Source organism: Limanda limanda, chromosome 3 (assembly GCF_963576545.1).
Source record: "Limanda limanda chromosome 3, fLimLim1.1, whole genome shotgun sequence".
Taxonomy (NCBI): Eukaryota; Metazoa; Chordata; class Actinopteri; order Pleuronectiformes; family Pleuronectidae; genus Limanda; species Limanda limanda.
In genome coordinates, this window is record NC_083638.1 from 19196447 (window position 1) to 19215322 (window position 18876).

The window sequence follows — 18876 nt, forward strand, 5'->3', positions numbered from 1 at the left end:
GTCATGAATTTGATGACTTTAGACTCGACTTGACAAAATGTGAAGAGACTTGCAACTCGAGTTGGACTTGGACATCAATGACTCGTGACTTCACTTGGACTTGAGCCTTTTGACTTGATAAGACTTGCTCCTTTCCCCAAAACCCAAAGATTAAAAAGTATGTTATTAAGGAACGCTCTGTATCTCTCATTGTGTATGTGTGCGTCAGTGAAGTAACGAACGGCAAGGCAATTCTCACTGCAGTGGTAGATGCTGCATAGAGTGGATGACGTTCCCTAACGTGCACATTCAACATATGGAAACTGATCGTAAAGTTCACTGCTCGTGAAAAATATGCGCGACAGGCACAACACTGCACAGGGATCCACTGCGGAGGGGCTGCAGAGCCGCGGGTTGTAGACCCCTGGCTACGACGAAAGAGCGATTTGCTTACTGTTATGCCTCCGCGCCGCACCGGTGGGGCGCACCATACAGAGAATCACTGCGCTACACATGGGCGGCCCTAGCATATTTGGGGCTCTATGCTAGAACCCCCCCCCCCCCCCCAACAAAAAAAAGTTGAAAAACGGAATTGCAACTTTCAGACGGTATTTTGCCCTGTAAGACTGCATTTCATTTCAAATAAACACAACAACAATCGCAACGACATGGTGCAAGCATTCGTTTTAGACAGCGTCTCTCCTCAGGAGAAGGAAAACATTACGTAACATTTCAGCTTGACCTCAGATAATATGAACGTGTTTACTGTTCAAATTCATTATTTGTCATTAAGTTGCGTTTAGTTCAACGTTCTCATAAAAATGAACGTGTTCAATGAACGCGTTCTTTTGAACTCGTTCATGGACAACACTGCCTGAAACTCAATAGCCTACTGGCCGCCTGCGGGTGACTCTTCAGCTGTGCTGGATTGCTGTTCACTGCAAAGTGAACCCGGATGAGGTCTACTCACCTTGAAAATCAGCTGCTGCTCAAACTCAACAAGTTTGTAGACTAGTGCTCTAAAGGTGGACCAAAGTTTAACCAAAAGTTTAGATATACAGTGGGACAGCGGCATTTTAACTTTTTATTTTAGCTGTCATGTGGTTCATGTCTTGACATGTCCTCCCAAAAGTTCTTAAATGTTGTGTTGACATGTTAAATGTTTAATGTTTGATATGTTTAATGTCATTGCATTTAAATTTGTAAAGATCTCCTTTAATTAAAAATAACTGTTTTTGGATTGGATTTATGAGCCGTTGTCCTTTTTGCACTGCATAGGAGCGGCCCCCGCAACTTGTAAGTTTTAATAAATAAATACAGATTTTAAAAGCATACAGGATCTGTGTAAATATATTATTACTCTGTGATCAAAAGGACTTGAAAGGACTCGAAACTCAAACTGCAGGACTTGGACTTGACTTGAGACTTGCCTGTCTTGACTTGGGACTTGACTCGGGACTTGAGGGCAAAGACTTGAGACTTACTTGGGACTTGCAAAAAAATAACTTGGTCCCACCTCTGGTTGGGACTATATATTATATATGTATTTATAATCTGTCGGTCACATGTGTCCTGTATTAGTTTTCCTGCACATAAAGATGGATATGCACATTAGTGCTTCCTGACTGGATGATGTCTGATGTGTGCTATGAACATAGTAGACAAGACTGTTGCATGTCGGCATTGCCTGTTGGGATGCAGCACAAATGCTTAGTCTGACCTTTTGAAAACACACACACACACACCCACACAAACACACACACACACACACACACACACACACACACACACACACACACACACACACACACACACACACATACACACAGCCAAACACAGCCACACAAACACACACACAAATACACATTCCATTAGGCTTGTATAACGGTTCATCTATGAATCATGAACTCTAAATATCAAACACAAACTCAAGAGACCCGATATGCAGTCTTACTCAACTCTCTCGCTCTCTCTCTCTTTTTCTCTGTGTGTGTTTGTGTGTATAAATCCATGTACCTGTTTTACCTTTATCTCACTGTTTATTATTTTGATTTGGTGTGTGTGTGTGTGTGTGTGTTTGTGTGTGTGTGTGTGCTAAAACAAACCTGACAGCCATTAAACCTTTTTTCTGGGAAGTGCTTTGTCTTTATTTTTCTTTTCCACTGTTCTGCTTCACATCTGTTGGGACCTCTAAGTGTGTTTATTGCCTCAGGAGTGATTTTGCTTATGCGTGTGTGTGTGAGTGCGTTTGTGTGTGTGTGTTTAACTGATAGTTTTTTCTACTAATGTCCTTTTTTCTATGTTGCTTTGTTTTTGCATTGATTCCCAAGACATAATGCATTGATTTGGGTCTGTGTAAATGTGTGCATGTCTATGTATGTGTGGATGTGTGTAAAGAAAATTGCACTTATGCATCAACACACTACTTTTATTTTGGTTTTGTGTGTGTATGAGATCAGTCATCAATCATGTGATCAGTCCCTAAAACCTCAGGCTAACTGGTTAGCTGTGTAATCCATCTGTGTGTTACTGGTGTACACACAGGATTGAGTGAACATCAGAAAAAAAAACAAAGACAAATGAAACCCTCAATGCAAACAGATGTACATTGCAGATTTGATGAAGTATGAAGAACAAAATGAGGCTGTTCATTTTGGAGTCACACAGCAGGGTTTCAGATGAAAGATTAACTGTGCCTCTTTACACTATGGGCTTGTTATTTGTGCAAATTGCAATTATATAAAGAAGGCAGATTTGAGGCAAAGTTAATTTATTTACGCTGCTCAAAGATTGTATCTCTCAAATAATGAACAAACAGTTCTCACAGTCACTGTACATGGGGTGTGATTCCATAGTCAGTGCAGCAAGTGGAAGGATATTAATCCGTTGCATGATGATGATTTGAGAGATTTTGGGAAAGTCTTCTTTAACCTCATTTTGATACATTGCCTTCATCTATTACTTGAATCTAGACCGTTGATAAAACACAACCTGGGCATAACTTTTTGACTTGAGACAAAAACCTTTCATAGCTGCCTGCTCTGTTGTTCAACCCTCACGTTGCAATTATGCGATTTAGATCAGTTGAACTGAATCCAAAGCAAATCATCTCAAATAGGAACTCCTCTAGTTATCTGGAGAGTTTCATCCGAGCAGAAAAATTTTGATGTGAGAATCATCTCTGTTATATCTTGTAACTTTATTATAGTCATGATATTGAAGCAGGACACCATGTACATTTAAATAAACTGCCACTTGAATCCTATCAACTGACTATACTGAGTATAAAAGTGCCTGAGTTACAGAATCATAAACTTGAACCATGGACACAAGTGAGATGTTTAGATCTCATGTCGTAGCTTGTTTTATTTGACGGTGAATACCTCACTGTGTACGACTCACACACAAACTCTGGAGTTGTTAAAGCACACCCACGCCTCACTTCTTCCGTGTGTCCTGTTATTTAGGCTCAATTTTGGATTTTAACGGAATGTTTTCGGGGCATAGTTTTGCATTTAAATTGTCTTCAGTGGTTGTGTCTTTGTATTTCTGCTATTTTCTGTCTTGTTGCTATGACTTCCCACTGCAAGTATCTTTTCCATATCAGAAAACCCCATCAAACCTAACTTGACATCTGGATCTCTGACTTTTGTATTTCTTTTCCAGCATTTGCTTACCCTCCTTTAATTTTTGAATTGTTTATTCAATGTCTCTGTCTTTCCTTCTTGTCATTCAAACTAATTCACACTAACAAATAATCTGTTGGGCTCATGTCTCCTTATTGTCTTTAACAACCTGCCTCCCTTGTCTCTCTGCACCTCTCCAAACATATTCAGTTCTGTTCACACATGTTTTCTGTGTTCCATCCCTTTATTAAAAGAAACCAAAATGAACTATAAGTCTGAACATATAGTGAACAGATCAGATCCCAGTTGCATGAGTGAGGAATGGCTGGAGAGAGAGACAGAGAAATGGAGAGTGGGTCAACTGTAGCTATAAGTGCTAGGAAATCAGGCCTTACAGATTGAGAAAAGCAAGTTTGCAAACCAGCTCAGCAAGACAAGATTATCATCAGTTAATGTCCCCTAAAGCAAAAAGAGAGAGAGAGAGAGAGAGATAGAGAGGTGCAGAGAGGAACTTATAGAGAGAGAGGTGTGGAAACGGTAGACCAGCAAGGGAGGAGGGGGCTGGGGGGGATCTGTGTATATTTGTAATGTGACTTAAAAGTACAGCATCAAAAAAGTACAAAAACTGATATCAGTCAACAAAGATGAGATGGTTATACGCTGCAAGGCAGACTGGATGCTGTGACATGGCTCTGACACAGATCCTCTGGAAGTTCCCCAGCAGGCATGGCCTTTGAGGTAGGATGTGAGCAGAGAGAGAACAGAGCCTGAGACGCCCAGATGCTGAAGGGAGGAAATAAGGATCTGGTGGTTCACGGTTTTAAAAGCAGCAGAAAGATCTAGACTCTAGAAGGACGTCCACAGAGGAGGACGAGGATGCTGTAGCAGTGTGAAGTTGCTCAGAGACAGTAAGAAGGGTAGGCTCAGTTGAGTGGCCTGCCTTGAAACAAGACTGGTGAGGATCAATAAGGTTTTTCCTGTGAAGATAGGAAGAGAGTTGATTAAAGATAGCTCGCTCGAGAGCTTTGGAAAGAAAGGGAAGAAGAGAGACAGGTCCGGAGTTGTTTACCTCAGACGGGTTGAGGGTGGGTTTCTTCAGCAACGCGTTTACTCCTGCCTCCTTCAGAGAGTTAGGGAAACAGCCAGTTGACAAGGAAGTGTTAATATGATGGGTGAGAAAAGGAAGAAGGTCGGGAGCAATAGAGTGGAGAGAATGGATGCTGTCAAGGGGGTAGGTGGTTGAGCGGCGGAGGCTACCAAGGTAAGAACTCGATTGGGAGACAGGGGGAGGATAGACTGAATCTGAACCAGAATTGTTAGACATATCACAGAGGCAACATCTGACTTGTTGGCATAGCTTGGTCAGGAGAGAGTAAAATTGTCATTCCATTCCTGCAGAGAAAAATCCATGTAGCTCTTGCAGGAAAGAGGATTAAAATCCAATGGACAACGGTTCTTTCTGTTTGACGAAAAAAAAAATCACTTACTATATAATTATAACTTATAAAAGGCAAACCTTCTCTGAGATGTGGCAATTATGACAGAAATTGAATTCTAAATAGAAGATGTGAGCCATATATGGTCAAAGTAATTCATCACGTCCAAATTGGATTTGTAAATTGAAGATTTACCTCAAACAGTTTCAGGAAGCTTTTCCATATTTAAGTCAGACTTGCACTCGGCAGCTCCGTCAGCTCGGACCTGCGAAGAGCATTCGTTGGGATGGGTTGGAAATGCCTCTGGGGCATTTCTAGAAATTTGGTCTTGGCAAACAAAAAAAACAAAGAAATCACTATTCCTTGTGCAGTTGTACAAACAGCTAGCATTCCAACTGCATGGCACTCATTCAAGGCTGCTCATTATCTCCGCTGCTTTTTGGAGTGTCACTGGAATGCAGCTCTCCCAGATAATTACTTAATCTTCACATCTCATCCATCAATAGACAAGGTACAGAACAAAAGTCTCTATTTACACGGACAATGTATTGCTCTACCTCTTTTTGTGTCTTTAGTCCTCAGCCAAATAACAGGACAATTATGTGTGTACAGCTATTCCCTTACTCAGTGGCATTATTCTGCTTTTATACTACAGGCTTATTCCTCACACACCAATTAGGACGTCAATAATCAAATTGAAAATGTTTGGTCAAATATTATCGATTGAAGTGTCTTAAGGTCTTGTGGTATCTCGTTTAAAATATTATTGGTAATTTCAGCGTGGTTGGACAAATAGTAAACGATTAAATGTACATAGATCGGGGCATATATAGAATGTTTGGTCGAGTTACAAGCAATTCTCTTCCAATGCAGCATAAAAGTGTTTATAGGCTCCTACATTATATAAATTTCACTGCGATAGCTTTTAATATTTTGGAAAAAAATAATGAATGAAGACTTGTGTTGTGAGTCCACTTAAATATCTTCTATTCAGATATTAGGTTCTTGATGTGTGATCCTGCTGGCACTGGAAGCGTAACCAGTGTTTAGCACTCATGAAACCAAATGCTAAATGTATATTATAGATTTTAGCGAAGGTTTGCAATTATCGCTTAGCAACAGGAATCACTACCAGCACTTCCCTTTAGGGGTCCTTACTTTCTTGAAGTAACTGAATTGTCCCCTAACAAACGAGGACTTGTCTACCTGCTGCTTACAGCTCCTGAACATAATGACTTGATGAGGGTCAAATTTCTTTAACATTTACTGCATGTGACCGTTTATTACATTTACTATGTTAATTTTCATGTGAGGAAACTTGAGTCAGTGCAGCTGCGGTGCTTATTACTGACATTATAAAATTACATTGTAAAATATATTGTATATGTTTATTGGGTTGAGGAGTTCAAGCTAGGTGACAAATCTAATCTATAATGAGTATGGATTTATCATACAATATAAATACCAACTGATGGTGAATATCAAATTTGTACCGAATTAAAAAAAACTGATGCATCTTATTTTGTTGACAACTGTATTTTTAATGGGTAAATGCAATCTAAGGCCAGTAAACAAATGACCATAAACTAATTATTTAAAGGAGAAACATGTTTTAACAATTCTCATTTACCATCTTGACTAAAGATACAATAGAACAGCTTTAATTAACTATGTCTATTAATTATACACTGTTGATAATTATCTCCAATAGGCATGCCAACAGAAGAGCTCTCCCTGTGTGTGTGTGTGTGTGTATGTATGTGTGTGTTTGTGGGCGTGTTTGTTAAAGGATTATTGACTACCACCACCTTAAAAGATAAAAGTTGGAACACTATCACATCATCTTCAAAGTCTCAACCTCTTACGTCCACTCTCCCCAAACACACACACACACACACACACACACACACACACACACACACACACACACACACACACACACAGACACACACACACACACACACACACACACACACACACACACACACACACACACACACACACACAGAGAAAGAGGCCAAGTGTACATTTTTCAGTCCCTAGGCTTTCCTGTGAAAAACACGACTTGGAAACCCTTTAAAGGGACTTCGCACATTAAACACAAGCACATGCATAAATTAAGAGTTTCCTTATCTCTCTCTCTCTCTCTCTCTCTCTTTCTCTCTCACACACACACACACAAGTATTTAAAAAAGCCAGAGACTACATGTAGTTATCACTTTTTAAAAGCAATAGAGGGAGACTACACAGATGATCCTCAAGGAAGGAGAAGAGAAAGAGAGACACAAGCCTGTGTTTGTGTTTCATGTTCTAGCACGTGTCCCAGGTCACAGCTGTTTTTGTGATTTTCCTCATTTCGTGTTGTTATGCCAATTCTCCCCATGTCACAATGTATGGATTACTATACATTCACTTATACACTGCATTACAACATGTAATATGTGAGGGCCTGTGTATGAATGTGTGAGTATCTGTAAAATTGCAGGAAGTTCATCCCCTTTGGTGTTGGCATTTCCACCGTCTCTCCCTCACTCTCTGACTCGCTCTCCATCTCCGCTGTGCAGACGGGTGTGGAATCCATTAGGAACACTTCTAGGAGCTTCTAAATCATGCTGACTTGATGCAAAGCTTTGCTCAGACTGTGGCAGAAGCCCTGTAGCCACCAACCACTGGACAAAATACAAAAAGATTGCTGCCTCCTGCTCTGGGATTCTAGGTCCTTAGACATGATGCTACATATAAGAGAGATTTATTCATCTGGAGATTTCCAAATGCCCTTAACAGGATCATTTTCATAGTGGTGCCTTTATTTTACAGAATGTTGCCTTAAGAAAGTAAAGAGGGCTGCAAAAAGCCATTGCAAGTAGTTGGCAACGATGGAATACAAGTTTTTTTAAATAAAAGGTTTTGGACAGATCAACCCTAAAAATGTTGTTTGGCTGGTTTTGTGGTTGGTTGGCCGTATTTCACAAGTGTTACTACCTAAGAGCCCGGGGGCAAACGTATGTAAATGTATCACTCACCTCCTGTTCACTTCCAATCTTTGCGAGGCAGAGGGCAAATAAAACATTTGCTTCCTGTGGTGAGGCAAATCGCATCTTGGCTCTGCCTGGAGTTCAGATTTCGTGAACTTTTACCCGCAATATTCCTTTTAACATCAGTGTGACCAGGCCCTGAGACTCTTGCTCTGCGTCTATCAGTTAAATCCACACAGCCTCCAATCTAGATTTTGAACATCATTGTCCTCAGACTCCTGACTTATCGAAGGAGTATCTGCTTGGATTCATTGAGTTAATTCCCTCCACCGGGTTTACCTATAGTGATTCCAGGAAGTGCAGAGATACACAGGACGGGTCTTTATCAATCATTACACATACCATTAATATGCTCAAAACATATGCATATATAATGCAGGAGTAATATGTGTTTGAAAAGACTTCCTGTGGAGAATAGGAAGCACTATGAAAAACAATGGCCTCAGCAGGGGCTCCCTTGTTGCTGGTCTATGTGGATTGCTCTGCTAATTATAATATAGAACAGTAAACAATAGTCATAATCATTATGCATGATTTATTTTTTCTTTGTGCTGCAGCAACACAAAACATCTCCCCACAGAAAGAGGTGGTCACCAGAGAACGTTACACATTCACCACATCCTGTATTCATAAAATTGAAGAGTAGCCCCTTCGATCAGGTGGATGTTTCCGAAACATAAAAGTAATGTTTTCCTTTATATTTAAAGGATTGTGAGAAAACCATATAAGGCTCCATCCCACACGGCACGTAACATTCAAACATCCATCTCTCACCACGTGCAGTATTTTGTACTGAAATACTGGCTGCAGTAATTTCCTTGTTTAATGACAGTTGCCCAGCCTGATAGGTTCCATTGTAGACAAGATTGGTCAACTTCCTAAATTAAAACGACCAAGACAAAGCTCCAGAAGGTTCAGATATTACAGCCCCCTGGTAAGAAATCTGCAGAAAGTCAGAATGAGCTCATGTGAGAACACAGCAGGAGATTCTCTGCAGGATTCCCCGCGATCGAATGGGTGTGTAAATAATGTGTAATGTTTAAAAAAAAGAAAAGAGTACAAATATCTTTGGAGTAGAAAGCGCTGCCACACATGTAGAAGACACAGACCAAGGTATCAAGAGAGCTCTTGGTGATAAGGGCGGCTTCAATGTGATGTAAACAAAAACACGTGTTCTCAGCAGCAGATTTCCGTGTTGTCGTGAACGTTTGCGAGCAGAGAATCTCCTCCTGTGATGATCCCGAGTGAAAAGTTAACTCAGGAGAAAGTCCAGACCTAAATCTGCGGATATCCTCTGGAGTTCATGTGTGAAGACTGCTAAACACGAACAAAGGGAGTGGAACAGTCATGGTTTGGTTTGGTTTAGGCACAAAAAACTACTTGTGTGTTTCTTCTGAACACAATGTAGCTGCTGGTGTATGCAATATACTTGTGGTCTATATTTAGCAAATATAGATTCACAATAAGACCTGCTTTCAGGTCGGAGAATTATTGAGCTTGTCGATTTGGCAACAGCAACACAGACTCCATCTCGATGGAGATGGTAAACAAGTCTCAGTCATTCCAGAGGAAAATAAATTCATTTGGATTTCCTTTTGATTAGCTTGTTGAGGAAACGGGTTGCATACATACAGATGGAATGTGTTATATACTTGAAAAATATTAGCTGTTTGAAATGGAAATGGTTAAGATGTCTGAATTTAATGGGCTTGGTGTATGTGTAATATGTCGATGAAAATTGCTTTGATGTATATGATAGGATGCCTTAAAGTAGAGCACTCGTGCACACATACATGTAAATTAAGACATGCATACATTTCCATAAATAGACGGTGTTCAGTGCGTATACGGGTTAGGTTTGTAAAAATATAATTCTAATACGCCTTCATATCTTAAGCAGGAATGATTCTGTGACCAACTGGGACATGAAGTGATACATTAAACATAGAAAATGTAATTTTACCTATTTTATGAAAGATGGGGGGGGCTCAGAGGGATTTCAATGCTTATGTTTATGGCTGACATTTACTACATTTCTCTCTTACCAGCACGTAGCCTATTTCGGCTCGCTATCGACCTGTTACACTGTGTTCCTATCAGTGTCTGTGTCCCATTGAGAATAATAGGTTGGTGGGTTTAGTCAAAGCCAATGGATTCAGCAGGGAAGCTTCTTAGAGCAAACACAGCAAATCATTAAAGGAAGGGAGGATGACTGGAGGATTTGTCAACTTGGATCATCAGGTGCTGCCACATATTTGGACATGTGTGTGTGTGTGTGTGTGTGTGTGTGTGTGTGTGTGTGTGTGTGTGTGTGTGTGTGTGTGTGTGTCTGTGTGTGTGTGTGTGCCTGCGCTTGAGAGATAAAGAGAGCGAAAGAGCAACAGAGAGTGAGTGGAAAGGGAGAAGCAGTCCGTTACACCATTAACCCATATTGACTGGAACGCCATAGGAAGCTCTTCTCTGTGGGAATGTGTCATATAACGCTGCTGTTACTGACGCCAGCAGTAGTCAGCTACATCGATCAAAGCAGCAATGTCAACTTTCCTGCTGTGAGTGTGTGTGTGTGTGTGTGTGTGTGAGTGTGTGTCTGTGTCTGTGTGTGTGTGTGTTACCCTGCGTTCATGGTCTGGTAACAGCGGAGTGTCCTAGGGTGATACCACCGTCATCAAAGCATGCTGTCGGAGCCAGGCCACACACTCTCTGACTCTCAGACACATACTTGTAGTAAGTGTTGTGAGCGGGTAATCGACTTCACACCATGCAGTCAAGTCAATATGACATCTAAGTGGTTTTGAACGTAGCTCCCTTCATGTGCTATTTTCAGTTTGTTTGGACTAACTGGTCTCTCGGCACTGGCACAGGAGGGATATGGGATCACTCTCACCTGGGAGGTGTTCAGCACATCCACAGTGTTGTTTTCTTTGACAGCTCTTCTTCAGCACATGAAGATATTGGGCAGCGATCAGAGTTCAGGTGGATGTTCATAATTACCAATGACTTATCTGAGTAGGCCAGGCACATACTGGGATTTGGGAACCTACTGCGCAGCTCAGACCTTGTTTTTTGGTGTCAGTTCTCTCAGTGACATACACCGAGAATGCAACACACACTCACATGCACATGTATATTTATGGGATGTGTAGCATTGAGCTATCTCAATCTACCCAGTTCATTTTACTGTGCCATTAATGCTGCGGAAAAAAACAAGGGTTCTTATCACAACAGGACTTTTAGCAGAGCAAGTCTGATATCGTTTGTGTGTTCCCTGAGAAGGAAGCCAACTATTGATGTTCTTAATCCAATCTCTGGAGAAAGGGTCTGCACGAGGGATATTATTTTTACATCAAGAAACAAATAAAAGAAAACGGGGCAAATTTAGATGCACTGAAACAATAAATCCTACTGCTTCATCAATGCTGCTTTACAACACGTCTTAACACAAGATTTCCGAATAGGAGGCACGGAAATAAACGTTCTTCCCATGAATCTAAGTTAGACAAAGCAAAATTATGCCTTGTATTGAAAAATGATCTGAAAATTGTCCATCATTCCATATCTAATACTCTGTATATAACATATATTTGCAAGCTCAGTCAAACTGAGGCAAATGATCCATTTTTAAAAGCTAGAAATGCGTTTTTTGCAATCATCATCCAATGCAATATTACGCTTTGCACAGAGTTAGAATTGTGTTGGGAAATTGTGCAGTCCACGTATCAGGTTCCAGCACTCACCCATCAGGGAACAATTCCATTATGTCACAGCAAAAATTATACAATCACAGAGAGACAGCGGGATTCAGGTCAGTCTTCGCAGCAATGATTTGATTCTCCTGCTCGATATTCTACCACATTTTTTTCCAAAGTCACACAGACACATACTGTAGCTTTTATGTTAAATTGTTTGCTGTGGCTATACATAGAATATGTTAAGTCAACTGAGAGACCAACAAAGGAGCAGATTTTTTATTAATCACTAAACATTTTCAATCAAAAAATGGCATATTTGTTTATCACAATGCTTAAAGACAGATAATGTGACTTGTGACCCAACAAGTGAAGAGTTCTTCCATTTATATGTCCCGCCATATACAATAGAATATAGCATTGTAATTGTGGGACAGAGATAAAAGATTTCTGTTGCCCTTTCATATCTGTGTTTGCTCTTTTTATCCTCAATGATTCTCTCTGTGATGATAAGCAGAGTTTATAAAATCTGTGGAACAATCTTCATGGGGGCTCTCTTGGGTTGTTTATCTGAATCTCAGTAGGTCTCGCAAATGACGATAAGTTACACTAAGATCAAATAAAAACACTTACATTTCAAATAAAGTAACTGTTTAAATTATTTGCGTACGGCGTGATCCTGATATCTCGAGAAAGCCTTGAGGGAATGTCTTCAAATTTGGGTATGGTATTCACTTGGACTCAAAGAGGAACTGATTATATTTTGGTGGTCAAAGGTCAAAATGTCAAGGTCATACAACCTTGCATTGTTTTGAACTCAATATATCGGGAATGCCCAAAGGGAATTTCCTCATAACTGGCACAACATTCACTTAGACTGTAGGATGACCAGAATAGAATGTGATGGTCAAAAGTCAAGGTCCCTGTGAACTCACAAAACACATTTCCAGAACGCCTCGAGGGAATTCTTTGAATTTACGCAAACATTAGCTTGGATAACTTTTTTGTTGCCAAAGGTCAAAAGTGAAGATCACGCTGGCTCACAAGTAAGTTTCTGTTTTTCTTGAACATGACATCTTAATCTCATCAAGGTTAACTTGACTCAAAGATGAACGGATTCGATTTTGGTGCTTGGAGGTCAAAGGTCACAGTGACCTCATGTTACTCTAAATGTGATATTAGGACTGTCCATAGGGAACTTTATTACATCTGGTACAATGCACTTGTGCTCACTGATTAACTGATTGGATTTTAATCTTCAGTTTCAAACTGCTTGCTGAAACTAAAGCATTCTAGAGATGTTGATTTAACACAGATATAACGTTTCTACTGCTGGCATCACCAAAAGACTAGAAGACGAAAAAAGACATTTATTTGTGTGAGGTTCCCTTTGATTTTCCTTCACCTGCAGCATATGCTAAAATGGTGATGAAAGAACAACACTGGTGATACTGATAAAACTGTGCGTATCATTTTCAGCCTGTAATAACTGTATTGTTGCAAATATTACAAAGCTAGACAGAAAGCTGTGGAAACTAAAATGAGAATCCAAATGGCATGTTGTCCTGAATGCAGAATGAACTCCTGAGTGGAGTTCAGAGAGGTGTCTGGATCCTGCATTTCAAAGTCTGCATATTTTATTGAAATTAAATGCAGCTCTCACCTGAAGCTGAACTGGACATCTGTCCAAACTTTTCTGTGCTTTCCTTTCAACTCTGATACTCCTTTTTTTGTGATTATGGCTCATGTAGATATGGGGTAAATTCATATGCATTTTATAATAAAATTTCCATATAATAGGAATACAATTTCACCTTCAGAGTAATAATCAGTATGGTAACCAACTTCTGTTTCCACTTCATCTTTCAAGTTTTCTGCAGGTACACGACCTAAATGGTAATATATGACCATTTGTGACCCTCTAATGTTCCCAATAGGACCATTTCACTAAATTAGTCCCCCTGTGGTGGCAGGAGATATGAAACAATGTTGAAAAATAATTGTACGGTGTGACAGTGGTTTGGTCAGGTATAGGCACAAATTTATCCTAGTTAAGGTAAAGATCGTTGATGGTTTAAAATAGGTCATTATAGGTAAGGAGGGGGGGGGGCTGTCTCTACAGATACTATCAATTTATTATTACTATTACTATTTTGTTACCGGTGAAAGTTGCAGTCAGGTCAGCGATGATCTGCGGCTCGACGTCTGCACTGCCGTTAAAACAAATGCATTTCCTCCATATTCAGTCTGAATTTGAAGTAAAGTTTGAAGGTTTCAAGACTGCAAACAGCGGTGCAAAGATGCGATGAGACAACAGCTGCTGCAAAGACACATCGGTGTGGGTTGAAAATGTTTCAAAATAAGAGTTTGAGATGTAAGTTCAACCCGAGTGTGAGCTTGTTCCCAGACAGAAACACTCCCACAGACACTGTTGGCACTGTCTACATGAACAAACCCTCGGAAACACAGCACATTGTTGCTAATAACAAAACAATAATTTATGTAAGACTTTAAAAGTTCACCAATAATTGCAGCTTTTTCAGTCAGACCTCGTTTGTATTTTCCTTTTGTCTATTTTCCTCTTGAAGCTCTGGCACATGGTCCCATTTCTAATGACGCGTTTCCACGTAACTCTTATGAATATAATTTAGTGGCTAAGATCATTCAGAGGATAGTTCGGTACTTCTCCCAATACAACAACTCAAACAAAAGAAAACTGTGCTGTAATAGTAACTGCTGTTAAAAATTCACTTAACATTTACTCCGGTTGTGTTAGTAAATCCCCCTCACTGACTCCGTGTGTGTTGTGCTCATTTATATGTTGGTCTGTGCTTCAATTTTATGGCACCAAGAACAGATGGAGAAGAAAATGAGGTGCAGTAGATGCATTATATTGTATGTACTTTATGTATTTACGTGTTCTTTGCGTGTGCTGCCAGAACTGTTGAATAGCAACTAGAGATCAAGGCTTAAAGAGTATTGAACGGTCCTAGACAGGATGTAGGAAGAAGACAGAAGAACGAAGAAGAGGGGAGAAGTGGTGAGAAACAATGAAGGTTCATCAGGAAGCAATGAGGGTGTGAAGAGAGGATGAGAGGAGTAAGGAAAGAGGGAGGAGAGGAGTATGGAGAGGAAAGAAGAGCAGACAATCCTCCAGAATACAAAGCACTCCATTGGTGGAGAGAGAAAGAACAGAACAGAGTAGAGGAGGGTTGCAGTGAAAGATGGAGAGCGTCCACAGAATACCAAAGACAGAATAAATGCTAGGAGGGTTTTCAAGTAATTTTCACATTAATCCCAATGTCTGCTCCAGAAGTTAAAAATAGACAACTATACTTGGATTTAGTTATAATGTCTACTTTTAATAACTGTTTTTCTTTGATTAGTTGTTTAGTGGTAATTACTACAAAGTTTTAATTATAAACTATAAATTACAAATCTTTAGTTTGTAAGGAGCACTGAGACATTCAGATATTAAAAAAACAAAGTAGTAGAGGAGATCATGCAATGAATGAACCAGGAAAATAAGAAGTGAAAAGGGCAATGATCGTAAAGGAGAAGGAAGCAAAGAGAGAACGACTAAAGAGAGAGAACTGAAGAATCCTCTTCACTTGGCTGAACTCGTACCTTTTCCCAAGATGCATTCTGTTTGAGATGCACCTAAAAATAGAACACGCACACACAAGCACACTTAGAGACCTATACCTCTCCCTGGGGTGGCCTCACTGTCATGCACACTGAGACGTATACACTACAGACGAGCTGCAGACACAAAGCATCATGTTGTCTCACCTGAACTTACTGCCACAAGTTGTTGTTATTTTCCATAGGGAGAGAGGACAAACAGGAGTGATATAGAAACAACAGAAAAAGAGTAAAACTCAGAAATGGAAAAGAGGAGTCAGACTGGGGCCACGTCGACACAAGGGGATGAGATGTGCTGTGTATCATTGTTGACGTACCGGAGAGGCTGCCACCATAAACTAAGACCAGCATGTGATACATGATAACGCATGGAGTACAAAAAAACTACACAAGCACCTCATGAACCTACTTGATGGAGTAGTTTGACTGCAATGCATGGAAAGTACGTTTTATATGGTTACCAATTTCCATCAAACCTGGTGGAAGGATGGGTTATGGGCTAAGAAACAAAAAACTTAAATGTTCTACATCGAAAAGTGACCCAGGTTTGGTCCACATCCAGAACCTCCCATATGTGGAATGACAGCTTTAGTGGTCCACTTCTGTTTGCATCTAACTCTGGATCATGTAGTTTTTTTTGTTGGGCCTTGGGGGAGGTCCACGCTCCACTGAGTGTGATTCTAGTTGCTGCCTCATTGGAACCCTTTTACTCATAATTCTGATGTTTTTTGTATTCATCCATAGGCAGAAGGATTTCAAGCTCCTCCATCAGTCGAGACTCATTTCTAGGCATTCAAACCTATAACACCTTCTGGAACCTGAAGTATTTCACCAAAACAACACTCTCATTCAACTTTAAGGATGTTTGTCCTCTTCGTGCAGAGAAACTTGACATTTTGGAGGGATGCATGTTTCACGTGGCGGCAGATTGATTATGTTTACTCCAAAGAGCATAATTGCGCCACATAATCACTGAATGGCATTTAAGCTTGTTCATTTTTCTCTGAATCACTGTACAATCACAGTGGATTGTGCATGTAATTTTTTAATCAAGGCTGTCACCGGCATTTTTTAACAACATGTGCGTTTCTTCACCACAAAGCTTGTGAGCATTTCTTATGTTTTAGTTTTTCTTTTACAATATCACTCTGTTGTTTCATGTGAGCTGGCCTGTACTGCTCCAGCTAGAAGGCATCATTGTGCCCCTTGAGCTCTTGTGTTACCAGATAAAAAACTACAAATACAAATTAAAACAAGCAGATATTGCACGTCAGGATGTTCGGCTCTGTAATCAGACCTCGAAGACGAGTCATAATCGGGATCAAATTGTTCATGTGTTGCCTCTGCAGCTCAATGAACAGAGCTCACATGTTATCTGAATAGTAGGAGGCTTTACTTTATACAGCCATGAAAATGGCTTAATTACTCTGAAAATCTGATTAATAATAATTACATGATTGTGTATGATTGAGATAAAGTGAGTGAGAAGGATATAAAGCAAAGACAACCCACGTCTGCCTGCCTGCAGCCTCTTACCTCTTTATTTTACTTTCCTCATATCTCTCTGAAACACCTTGTCAACCTTGTACAGCTCTATCACTTTTTTTACCATCCCACTCGCTCCTTCGTTCTCTCTCCTCCATCTTTATTTTCACAGGGGGGGTGAAGATAACTGTCCTTCTTTATTACCAGTCTGTATTCATGCTATCAGTCCATGGGCTGTTTACTTTACCAAATCATGACTCAGCTCATGAACTGAACAGTACAGTACAAAGGTAGGAGGAGAGGTAGTGAAAGTTGGTGAGTAGGTAGCGATCCACAATGTGACACATCTCCTTCCCTGTGAAAGCAGTTTCACAGGAGTATTTTGTGGGAGGATCAACTAGATTCACTCATCCCAGAATATTTACAGCCTTACATCATCACCATTGTTACATGTCAACAGTTTGAGTGTTCGGGGCCAAAACACCAAAATTAAAAGAGCAAAGCCGACGGCAAATATTTATCATCCTTAAGCTCAAATGCCAGTCAGGCACACAACCACACAGGTCTGTTATACGCACTGTACAGATTTCATATCGGTTTCTACTGTGTTGGGGATGTCCTGAGCAGTGAGGCTCAAGAGAACGACAAAAATATTGTAATTGAGAAATTGGACCAATAAAGGGATGGTTAAGGCTCAAATGTTTCCTCTCCTCTCCTCTTCTAAATATGCTGTTTAGGAAGGAAACATGTAACATTTTCTCCACAGACACAAATGAAGATACAGTATGCAAGATGAAATGATTGCAGCCTCAGAAATAAAATGCGTTTTATGGGGAAAAGTATAAACCTTCAAGCAGCTGCTCCAGCATTAAAATCTAACTCTAATGCAGTTTGGAAGAGACATCATCTGTATTCAAAATTATTAGAGTTAAGAAGAGTAGAGTTAAAAAATATGGAATAATTTTTGTGTGGAAATGTTGCCCTAACCCTGTCTGCTCAGGTAGTCCTAGTGTGGAAGGTTACTTCAGCTCAGCTGTCAGACCTTTACCATCTCAGTGTACCGTTGTCAACATCCTCACCATCACTTGATTTTGGAAAACATTTGTTGCACATTCAATGTCCAACCTCTGCTATTTCACTGTCACTGCTGCTGGGCCGACTGATATTAAGGACGGGTGAATTTTGAGAAGTTGCCTAAACCCTGTCAGTGCAATTTGAAAACCTGGCATTCCTGTTATGGCTCATTATGACAGCCTGACATTTTGTTTTTACTGACAGTAGCTCTGGTGGTGGAATTTCATGATGAATTTAAGATGTGCCATATCTAAACCATTGTTTTCATGTCATTGTCACCGCATCATTGAGTTCAGTTTAGGACAATGCACATTTAGTGCTACTTTACAGTGTACTGGGTGGTTAGGTATGGGGTTTTAATCCTCTCATTGTCAAGGGGGTGCTCTTTCAGATAGAGAACAGGATTTAACATTTAGCTTTTTTAATGCTCTTGCTCAAAACCCTCTTTCAAATATACCCTGCTTGTTAGATTTCCTGCATCAGCTATTCTCCTTGTGCCCCAACCAATGAAATGCTAGGGGTAGTGATGACAAACGAAATTGCCCCACCCTCGTTTTGATTACTTTTGCTCTGCGCTATGTTCTTGTTCATATAGCAGCAATGTTCCCATAATGTAAAGACTTCAGAACCTTGATTGTACCGCTCGCTGTTGAAAGGGGAATCGGCAGGACTCCTGCCCCATGAAAGGACAGGAAGCTGGTGTAAGCCTTGCAGGGCCAGACCACATTAACCCAGTAAACCTATCACATGTTCACAGGCTAACGCTACACCTGTCATTCTATTGGTTTAGGAGTTGGCCAGGTTAAGAGCTTAAGCTGGATTGCAGGAAATTTAAACACAAGCAGGGCATATTCAAGTGTGAGCGCAGGGGTTTGACTGAGAGCATTACAAAATCTGGATTTGTAGCTAA

At 40.3% G+C, this 18876-nt stretch overlaps 1 protein-coding gene across 1 annotated transcript in view; it reads left to right on the plus strand.

Moving 5' to 3' along the window:
• LOC132998374 (CUB and sushi domain-containing protein 1-like) overlaps nt 1-18876 on the plus strand; it is a 297197-nt gene that overhangs the window by 37276 nt on the left and 241045 nt on the right. The window lies entirely within an intron of this gene.